The sequence below is a fragment of the Centropristis striata genome, unplaced genomic scaffold (genome assembly GCF_030273125.1).
Source record: "Centropristis striata isolate RG_2023a ecotype Rhode Island unplaced genomic scaffold, C.striata_1.0 Scaffold_26, whole genome shotgun sequence".
Lineage (NCBI taxonomy): Eukaryota > Metazoa > Chordata > Actinopteri > Perciformes > Serranidae > Centropristis > Centropristis striata.
Window position 1 is genome coordinate 163,963 of NW_026739042.1, and position 11,778 is coordinate 175,740.

The window sequence follows — 11,778 nt, forward strand, 5'->3', positions numbered from 1 at the left end:
CTTTTTCGATGTCGAAGAATATTGCAAGGGTTATTTCTTTTTTGTTGTAGTTTCTGTGGATGTCTTCTGAGAGTCTGAGAATGTTGTCTGTTGTGGCTCTCCCCTTCCTGAATCCAGCTTGATGTATACCAAGGAGGCCTATTGTTTCAATGTGACTGGTGAGGCGTGAAGTGAAGACTCTTTCAAAGAGTTTTCCAATTTGGCTGAGAAGGCTTATGGGGCGGTAGCTTGTGTTGTTATGTGGATCTTTCCCGGGTTTGTGTATCATGATGACTAAGGCGACTTTCCAGGGTGAGGGGAAGTGTCCAGTGGAGAGGCAGGTGGAGAAGAGCTGTCCGAGGTGCTGAAAGTAGGAGGCTGGTGCTTGTTTTATCAGAGTGGTGTCGACATTATCTTCTCCTGGGGCTTTGTTTTTCATTTTCTTTAGATGTAGTTGTATTTCCTGGATGGTGACTGGTTTTGTAAGGGCTTGGTGCTCTGTAGTGAAGTTGGCCGTATTTGTCTGTTTTGTATTATGTTTGGCTATTTCTCTGTCAACCATGTCTTTCCATTCAATGTCAAAATGGGGGTCTATTGGGCAAGAGTGGATGATTTCAAGGTGATTGCGGAAAAGTGTGGCCTTTTCAGTGTTGTTATTAATTATTGTGCCTGAGGATTTGAGTGGTGGTGTGTTATGGGTCTCTGAGTCTCCGTTTAGGTTCTTTATTTTTTGCCAGAATGTCCGGGGGTTTGTCTTGGTCCAGTTTTCTGTAGAATGTGTTCCATGTTTTCTGTCGGTGGAGGGTGAGTTGTTTTTTAATACTGCTTTGTAGTCTGTTTAGTTCTGTTTTGGTATGGGGTGATCTGAACCTGATGAACTCACGACGCAGCTTCCTTTTGTGTCTGATGAGTTGGAGGAGGTGGGCAGGTAAAGTCTGTTTCGGTGGTTTTGCAGAATATAGGGATATGGTTTCCTCTCTGGCTTGGGTGAGAATTTGGCTTAAGAGTGATGTTTGTTTGATCCAAGTGTTGAGGGGTTGTGGTGAGAGTGATGTTCTCCAGTTTGCCTTCAATGTTTGATCTGTATTTTTCCCAGTTTGCCTTTTTGTAGTTGTATTTCTTCTTGTTGGTGACTTGTAGCAGAGAGGAGAATGTGGTGAGAACAGGCAGGTGGTCGCTGGAGAGGTGGTCGGTGGTGGAGAACTTATGAAGTTTAGAAGCCAGGTCAGGGGAGCAGATGATGAGATCCAGGATGTCTGTGTTGCCAGTTAGTGGAGATATGTAAGTGGGTTCGTTTGTGTTGATGATTGTTAAGTTGGTGTCAGTGAGGATCTGTTTGAGTACTCTGCCACTTGTGTTTGTTTTGTTGCAGTAGAAGTCGACATGTTTGGCATTGAAGTCTCCCATGATGAGGGTGTGGCTGAAGGTGGATGCAGCTTGGAACAGATTTGCAGATGGTTTTATTCCAGGGGGACAATAGATGCTGATGACTGTGATGGAGTGATTTAATTGGGTTTTCATTTTTCTTGCTACATATTCGTTTCCGTTGAGTTCTTCTGATGTGAGACCAAAATCCATTTCACTGTATTCAATGTGGTTTCTGATTAAGATGGCTACTCCTCCTCCATTTCCTGTCCGTCGTTCTTTTTTGATGATATAGTAGTTGGGAATATTGATCCGTGATTTGGTCTTATTCCTCTGATGTTTAGATGTAGAAAGGTGCAGACTGCCATGGGGAGAATTATGGGGAAAACAGACCGGTGTGGTGTTCTTGGTGGAAGGGTTTTTTATGAACTGTAGTTTGTGTGCTTTCTGATGCTTTTGATGACTTCTTCTATTTTTTTGTCGTCCATGGCCAGTTTTTTGAGGTTGTCTCAAAATCAAACCAAGATTTGTCTTATTTACTTGCTTTACTATAAGAAATAAGACAAATATTCTTGGTTTGATTTTGAGTTTTTGCAGAGTTGATCTGCCCACAGTGATGAGCAGGGACAAATTTCAAAAGTGGCTATATACATGACCGTTTTTTTGTTGTTTGTTTTTTGCAGTGAAAACATAGCCTAATGAAGCATTTCAAATGGTGACCTAATATCCATCTGTGGTATGTAGCATAATTTATAAATTAAAGTTATTATTATTGTTATAACTACATCTTTCTCTATCCATGGTATGTTATCATTGCCACAGGTTCACTCACATCAACGTGTAACAAGTAAGTTTTAATGCTGTTTTTGGTAAACATCATTTATGTGGAGCAGTCACAGTAGACATCAATTCCCATATTGTTCTATCACCTTAGGACACTGAAGTCATTCATGGCACAGCAGTGCCCATCATGCTCCTCGGTGATCCAGCCTATCCTCTGTGTAACTGGATCATGAAGGGATACCCAGAGGGTGGGCTGTCAGAGGACCAACGCCACTTCAATTATTGCCTAAGCAGAGCCAGAATGGTGATTGAGTGTTCATTTGGAAGATTTAAGAGCAGATGGCGGTGCTTGAGCAAGCAGCTGGATGTGGACATCATGAATGTACCATACCATACCATTACCATTAACCGCTTATCCGCAATCGGGTCGCGGGGGGCTGGAGCCGATCCCAGCTGTCATTGGGCGAGAGGCGGGGTACACCCTGGACAGGTCGCCAGACTATCGCAGGGCTAACATATAGAGACAGACAATCACACTCTCAGTCACACCTACGGGCAATTTAGAGTCACCAATTAAACCTAAGTGCATGTTTTTGGACTGTGGGAGGAAGCCGGAGAACCCGGTGAGAACCCACGCTGACACGGGGAGAACATGCAAACTCCACACAGAAGAGCCGCAGGCGGGAGGCGAACCGACGACCCTCTTGCTGTGAGGCGAGAGTGCTAACCACTACACCACCGTGTAGCCCCCATCATGAATGTGCCTTATGTAATCACAGGTACCTACTGATAACTCACTGTGTATGTCATTCTTTTCTTTAGCTTTTCTTATATAACTGTTCAGTGCACAGTGCCTCTTTTGACATACATGTGACATAAATGTGAAACCTTATGAAATAAAAACCAAGGAGGTCTTGTTGTTTGTGAAAAATACAGACAACTAAGGAAAAAAACATACTGAAGCACTCCTGTCTCCAGGCAAAAGAACATAAAGTACATTTATTCAGAGCAAGGCAGCGAGATAGACCTACACCAACCAAACACTTCTTCAGGGTTTGACAAACAATGCATCAATTTAAATGAAATACAGGCGAGACTAGCATTCTGACAAAAATATGTAAACAATAAGGCACTGAAGGTGCAGGTCATGTGGATGTATCAAAAAAAAAGTGCATCTCACAAAGAGCATATATGACATACAGTTGAAACCAGAAGTTTACATACACTATAAAAAGACGCATGCTTTTTTTCTCACTGTCTGACATGAAATCAGACAATCACTTTTCCTGTGTTAGGTCCGTTAGGATTACCAAAATTATTTCTATTTGCTAAATGCCAGAATAATGAGAGAAGGATTTTTTTACAGTAATAAAAAACTGTCTAGAAAAATCCTTCTCTAATTATTCTGGCATTTAGCAAATAGAAATAATTTTGGTAATCCTAACAGACCTAAAACAGGAAAAGTGATTGACAACACTGACAAACTCGTTGGGCCACGGAGAGTGAGGGAAGCACTTACACGCTATTTCTGTGAAGTGTCTAACTAAGGTTACACCTGTTTTTTACCTTGTCTTCATTAAAGTGCAACTTAAACATTCAGAGTGCATTCACAGTTAACTTCCTGTTGTTCATTGGCTGTGAAAAACCTTTTTTCCTGTTAACAAAATGTGACATTTACGTAATAAAACTTTTGTTTGCATTCCTAAAACGGTTTGCTTCACTTTAAAGCTTCAACTGCAAAATCAGAAACTGCCTAGTTGTTTGGCTGACCTAAACTTGGCTATCATGAGGAAAAGTAAGTTGGTTGTCTAGGAGGTCTTGCAAATAAGATGTTTGAGGTATGGTATGTAGTGGCTGAGATATCCCTGGCAGATATGTGTGCTGCTGGGTGCGAGACCCCTGTTGATAATGCGGTAATACTGGCTGGAACTGTGGTGGTTGGTGTGATGCTCCTGGGGGAAAGGAAGAGTGGTGGCTGGGAGGAACTGGGGGACAGCGCTGGAGTCCATCCTTGATGAGCTGGCCAAGAAAGGTCATCATCGCCATTTCATGTTGGTGCTGTACAGCCTGCATCTGGAGTAACACTTGATTGTCCTTTTCCAGCACCTCACCTATTTTTTGGGCAAAAACATCCAAAGCTGCCTCCATCTTGTTTTTTCTCTTACGGCTTGTTGTGGTCTCTGAAAAGGATATATATGTTATAGACCAATTTTGCTTCTTTTTTTTTAACCCTTTTATTGTCTGTCTGTCTACTCCTCTTACTGTGTCTACAATATCTAACAATTGTGTCTGTCGATCTGTCTGTATGCCCTGGTGTCTGTCTGTATACCCCTCCTAAAGTGTCTCTCTGTGTGTATACCCCTTCAAGTGTTGGTTAGTTATGTACATAAATCCATGGTTTGTGAACTTACAGTACTGTAACTACTAAGCAGGTTGTTCTTTAACTTAATGAAATTTCTTGAGTGCAGCATATTATGTCATTAATGTTGGGGTTGTGTGTTATGATTACCTTCATGACACGCTGCTTTCAGCAGATATTTCAATCACTCAAAATCAAAATGGCAACTATTAGACTGTCACAAATTATCACTTGATAATTAATCAGTAGCTAGTAATTGATGTGATGCATCATAACATGTTTATGAATATGACTTAGCACGTTCTGAAGTACTACCAGAGGTGTTTCCACTTCCAGAGGTGACGGAAGGAGTTCCAGTGTGGGTTGAGGAGTGTCCAGAAGTTCCACTCACAGAGGAAGCTGGACTTGGACTTCTGGTTTTTGACACTGATGCATCAGCAGACTCAGAATGTGTGGACCCATCTAGGAAAACATGGATAAATACCAAGTTTGAGTTCAAGCAGTTCAGAAGTGATATGGGTAGCTTTAACAATTGTATTAGCTAATGGGCTTTATGCACAGCCACATCACTTCCTGAATTTAAGACAGCTCTTTTATGTCCTGTTTTACATTATTGGACCAACTTATCAACCCAGGTGTGTCTGTCCATTGTTGTGTACTGAGGTCAGACAAGAAATAAAGGAGCTGACTTAAGTTCAGGAAGTAGTGGAGTTGTACATAAAGCATATTAGTTAGTTGTAACTATTCTGCCCTTGCAAGAATGGCCGACTTCTAACTTGGCAGATAGATAAACAGTTCCCCAATAAAACACCACAGAGTCTTCAGGTTTTTTATGCTTTACTGAGAATAGCTGTAAAACTGCAATACACAAATAAAAAAGGTATGTCAGACTTCCGTTTTGTCTGTTTCTCATGCATTCATAAATATACACCAAGTTAGCACTTAGCTCAATGCTAACGGCAAATGGAAAATCCAATTGACCGGCTAGCGCATTAGCATCGGACAAATTATAATAAACGGGACACCATAACAAGTAAGTTACACATCAACAATACTTACAGACTTATGTCCCTTCTAAGTACCGCAGGAAGACAAATGAAGATTGAGTGAAAATGAACTCCTGTAAGCCTGCAGGAACAAAACAGTGCAGCAGTGACATGAACAACTCCTGACGCTCTTAAAGGTGCAGCACACTCCCCGCCTGGTATAATGTTATACCACTATGTACCTTTAAGTAATAACACTACATCTGTAGCAGGTCTCGAATATACCTTGGGGGAACCACCTTTAACAACTCTGACCTCCACTTTACGGACTCTGTTGTCCTGACCAGGAAAGGTGTTCACTATGAGTCCCATAGGCCATTCATTTCGTTTGGCTTGGCTGTCTTTTAAGAGTACTACGTCTCTAACTTCAAGGTTGGGTTGATCTCCTTGCCATTTCCTTCTTGGCTGGAGTGTCGCCAGGTACTCTTGACGCCATCGCTTCCAGAATGAATCAGCGAGTCCCTGGACCTGTTTCCACTGACTCCGATAGAGATCCTTCAGATCAAGGTCTCCTGATGGAGCAGACACAGAATGAACCTTCTGTGTTAAAAGCATAGCAGGAGTGAGCACGGTAGGCATGTCGGGATCTGACGACACAGGAACTATAGGCCATGCATTCATTATGGTGACAACCTCAGCTATCAGCGTCACAAGAACTTCATGTGTAAGACTGGGGGAATGCACCTTGAGCAACAAGCCATCTAGGATACGACGAGCAACTCCTATCATTCTTTCCCACACTCCCCCCATGTGGGATGAGTGTGGGAGATTGAAGTCCCAGGTACAGCCTTGTTCTTTGAGGTAGGACTTAAGCTCTGCATTTTCCGGTGTTATGCCAAGTTCTTTACATGCGCCGACAAAGTTCGTTCCTCGGTCCGGATGGAAGAGCTTTGCTGGACCCCTGATGGCAGTGAACCTCCTTAGTGCATTTATGAAGCTTGATGTTGACATAGACTCCACTACCTCCATATGAACTGCTCTTGTGAGCAAACAGGTAAACATGACAACCCAGCGCTTGCTTTCTGAGAGGCCTCCTCTTGTACGGCGAGCACAGACTGACCATGGTCCAAACACATCTAATCCAACCTGTGTGAATGGAGGTGCTTCGATGAGCCGATCAACAGGTAAATTGGACATTTTTTGTTTCTCCATGCTTCCTCTCAACTTTCTGCAGGTGAGGCACTTGTGTATGATGCTCGATACCTGACGGCTCCTTCAGTGATGTGCCTGCCCTGATGTGCAACTTGCTTGTGATAATACTGCACCAACAATGTAGCAATGTGGCTGTTTTTAGGGATGATTATGGGATGTTTCTCTTCCCAAGCGATTGTAGCTGATGTTATGCATCCACCAATCCTCAGCACACCATCGGTATCCAAGATGGGGTCAAGCTTCCAGAGAAGGCTACGTTTTGAGACAAATTCTCCTTTGGCCAGACTCCTGAGATCCTCTTTAAAGGCCTCTTGCTGCACAGTTCGAACAATTACTATTCTTGTCTGCGTAAGCTCATCTTCCTTTGGAGTATCTCTTTCCTGAGCTGTAGCACGGGATCTGACCTTCTGAATGAGCTTAGCTAGTCCACCTGTCAGCCCTTTCCAGCTAGAAAAGCATGTGAACCTGTCTGAACCAAGCAGCATTGCAGAAGTCCTCGTAGCAAAAGTTGCAACAAAGGGACGCACGTCTGTGTCCGTGTCTGGTGTAACAAGCTCAAAGAAGCCTGACTGAGTGGGGGCAGCTTTGTCATTTTCTTTGAGAAAGGAGGGTCCTGAAAACCAATTTGTCTCTCCCAAGAGTGCAGCTTGTACCGGTCGTGTGCCATGGTCTGCAGGATTGTGCTCCGTGCTGACAAAGTGCCACTGTTCTGGGAGTGACGACTTTCGGATGCGTGCAACTCTGTTAGCGACGTACACATAAAACCTCCGGTTGGTATTACAAATATAGCCTAGCACTACTCGAGAGTCAGTGTAGAATCTCACTGAGTGGATCTTGATGTCTAGCTCATCCACTAACATGTCAGCTAGCTCGACTGCGAGCACAGCCGCACACGGTATGGGAGTGACGTGGTGCTAATTTTGATTTTCCCATGCAGAATCCTACATGACTGTGTCCTTCGCCATCGACGGCTCTTATGTAAGCCACTGCAGAGATAGCTGTGGTTGAAGCGTCGGAGAAGACACATAGTTCCCTGTGCTGTGTGGATAGCAAGGAGACAGGTAGATATGGTCTTGATATGTAAATTCTTAAATTCAAGACACAAGACAATTTTTTTAAAATTTTATTTGCAATACAATTGCTTGATTAAACATCCATCAAAAAACAGAATGTTATTGCATAATATTCTACAGGAAAAGTGATCAATTTCACCAACAAATGTGGCTAACAGTGATAAACCTTTTATGAAACAGAACTGACTTTCTTTGAAAGTCTTACATGAGATAGAGAGTGAGGCGGTGTCAAGGAACAAACACACAAGAATAAAAGACTCACTCACTTAATGAAGGACTTCCACTCGCTAATGGCTTTTTTGTAGGAAGGGGTCAAATCTTGCTCATGAATGGAATCTTGGAGAATTTCTGTTTGCAGTACTGACAGAAGTGTGGAAATACACTTTGGGTAAGTAAGGTGTAGGGTATAGTAATATGCCATGAGGTAGAGCAGTCCCTCATCCAACCTCTCAATGTTGAAGGTGATCGCCATGTTTCCAATGGCGATCATGCAGTTGTCCTCAGAAACAAGCAAAACTGGACAAGACAGTGGTCGCTGGTGCAGGAAACCATCAGGATCCTCTGAAGTCTAGATGACACAAATCAATGTAGAGAATTAGAGAAACATCACAAGTAACACACACTTTGACCTGGACTAGGACATTGGTGAAATCATAATTGTACTCAAAACATATAGTCACAATAATCCCTGGGAGGGAGAAGATGTTGTACTGTCATTGTTGAGTACTGCAAATACTGAATGCACCACAGCTACTGTCGTTCAAATGAAGTTAGTATTACAACAACTACACTATGGAGAACACTTTCCCTTTAGACCTTTTGAAATTATAAAGTTTATCTCAAAGTAACTAAACCTGAGATAAAATGTATGCGTGAATAACTGAAACATATGGTATGAAATATTGCAGTAAGTCCATAAATCTCACCGTAAGGACATGGAAAAGAGCCTCGCTGCTTAAGCCCAGCTTCTTAGGTGGCATGGTGCTGGACGGGAAGAGCAGTGGCAGGGCTCGGAACAAAGCTGTGACATGCTCCACTGGTTTAATGGAAAAGGCACAAGACAAGGTGCTACCATAAATAACTTATGACACATTATTATAAAAAACTAGAAAATTTCCTCTGGGGAAATGTTGAAAGGGCCTCGGGGGCTACTGCCAGTGTGTGTGTGTGTGTGTGTGTGTGTGTCTGTGTGTAATTAAAATCACATAAAGTTACTGTGTGTGTGTGTGTGTGTGTGTGTGTGCGCGTGCGTGTGTTTGATGCATGTGTGAGGAGTGTGCATGCTTACGTGCATGTGTGTGTGTATCTGTAACTGTAATCACAACAAAGATCAAAAGGCAATCAATTCTGTTGATTGCTTTGATCTAACTGACACCTGTTAATGAAAGAGTGACAGAGGTGGACTGAAATTTCTGGCCTCGAACAGATAGGTTTTATGGTTTTGCCAAAAATGCTATCATTGATCCGACTTCACTTTGAGCGTCCCGAGTTCTTCCTGAACATCTACATGTGATGTTTTTTAAGAAAAATGAAAAAATAGCTTTGTTAGAGCGATCTAAAAAAACTGTTCCATCTTCCCTTTTTCCGAAATCTCCCTGCGTTTTTAATATGTGACCCAATGAGGCTGTTGGTGGTTTTGGTGGCGAATCTGTGCGTCGTACGCCCAAACTATAACTCTGACAGCTTTACCAGAGGATTGTGAGTGAGAAGACAAATTTTCCTACGTTTCTATGTATAAATTATTTCTGTAGAGTGGAATTTGCGGCCTGGAGCGCAGTTTTCAAATTTATTTTTTGACAATTTTTTCTCTCCCTCTACACTCTGGCGATGATGTCACACACTGTGACACGAACATTCGGTGCAATACACACCCATTATAATCTCAGAATTTCTCCAAAAATGATCATGGTCATTGAACAGGGATTGATAAAAAACTATATGACCTATCGAAACACAAATTAATACACCAATACACAAGACTTGTGTCTACTGTTTAAAGTTTAAAATGGAGTCTCTAGGTGAAATTATGCCGGAGAAGTAGACGTTTAAATATCTCCAATTATTGTTCTTTTTCGCTCATTTTTTGTCGGCCGTCCCATTCATTTCAATGCAAAATTTTGGGCAGTTTTTTGCGACTTGCGTCGCGAAAAATTCGTATTTCGTAGAGAAAAGTAATAGCACACCGATCCCCGATTTGTCCTGCAACTCTTCAAGTTGTAGGACTAGTAGCGGGACGAAATTGCGTCCGGAAGAGGAATAAGAAAAAATCCACAGTATAACAGTAGTGCTCGGGGCTTCGCCGTTTTAGGAGGCTTCATGGCTTTTTTCATCACCCCATAAAACTGGACATTTGCATAGAAGGTTTCCCATCTGCTCATGATGTCTCATTGATGTATTGGGAGTTGGTTGGTTGGATGACTCGCTGCAGCTCATCCAGCACCTGAAAAATGTATTCAGATACAGAAAGAAAATCAACTGAAAAAAAATGTTCACTGCTCGTCCTTGTCAAACATTCGGATGACTAACATTCTGCAAAAAAGATCTATAATGTCTAAGCTACTGTATATTGTGCATTACTGTATATATAACATTATGCCAATTATGTCATGCTAAATAAGTCCTTGGAAGAGCTGAAAATGTGAACTGAATAGGACCAACATTACATACGTGATCCAGTTCTCAGAAACATGGGTAAGCCTCTAGAATCTTTGTTGGTCTGTCTGTCTGTCCTTGAAGTCAACTGAACCAGCTGAAGACATTAGGAAGTGGAAGGAATTAATTAATGTTCATGTTACTTGATATAAAAATAAAACATTGGCCAATAGAATACATATGCCTTTGGACAGACACTGAAAGATTCGAAAGCTGCTGAATGTCCAGGGTATGTCATGTGAATTAACTCAGCCAAAATGATATAATACATACATGTTTCATCACTGTTGTTCCGGCTCTGCAGTGGGGTGCTCGCTCTAGGTGACAGTCCCATGGGCATCCCAGTGCTAGATCTAACAGGTGACCGTTCCAGAATAATGGTGGATGCACTGGAATCTCCATCATAGTCAGTGGTTGAAATGTCTGAACTGACTTCCACATCTTGTCGTGTTTTCTTCGAAGGAGGAGCTTTGACCTTCCTTGGACTTCTGACGTTTGAGAGTCTCTTCATGAGCTTTTTAGTAACATGCTCCTGCGAGGCATACATAGTAAACATTAAAACTTGAGACTCAAGTTTTCTTAGACTGTAATTATAGTTTTCAGCAAAGTCTAGCTCCATTTGAACCTTCTGTTATGGTTTAGTATTGTATGAATGGAATTTATGGAAATCTTACAGTTAACATCATACCATCAACAAGCAATAGTGACAAAAATCTACTCACCCACTCACTGTTTGATGATCGGTCTTTTATCATTGGATAGTAATCCACCAATCGTTTTGCCATGGCATTCACCTCAGGTTTGGTGGGGTATCTGCAGTCCTCTGTGGCTCTTGCGATAGCAATCATATTAGTCATTGTATTTCTTATGAGTCGACAGGAGAGCTCCTTGGATAAGGCCACGCTGTGCTCAGTCCCCAGCCGTTTCTGCTCAAAGTAGGAGCGTCGCACCTATTCAAGCTCACTGTCTGTGAAGACTATGTATTCTGGGTTGGACATGGTCACAAATTTAGAAGTACTGGCCTCCTCTTTTAAAAGGTCGCTGCCTCCAGTAGGGGGTGACTGCAGAATTTCAGAAGCAGCATCCACCTACAATACATTTACACAAACATTTCATTAAATAACATTATCTTTTAGTGGATTAAAAAAAACTTGAAAAAAAGCACTTGTTGGACTGTTGAAAGGGACTCAAAGCAGAAATGTCTAAAATAATGAAATATTATGTATATGGACCGGAATTGAACTTACTTAACATTTCTGTGATATTGGAATATCTGTTGTACTATTAAAGATGAAAAGGTAAGGTCTGTCTTTCACAGTATGACAGAACTGTTTATTTACAACAAGCCACATAGCCCGGCGCCTCAAGA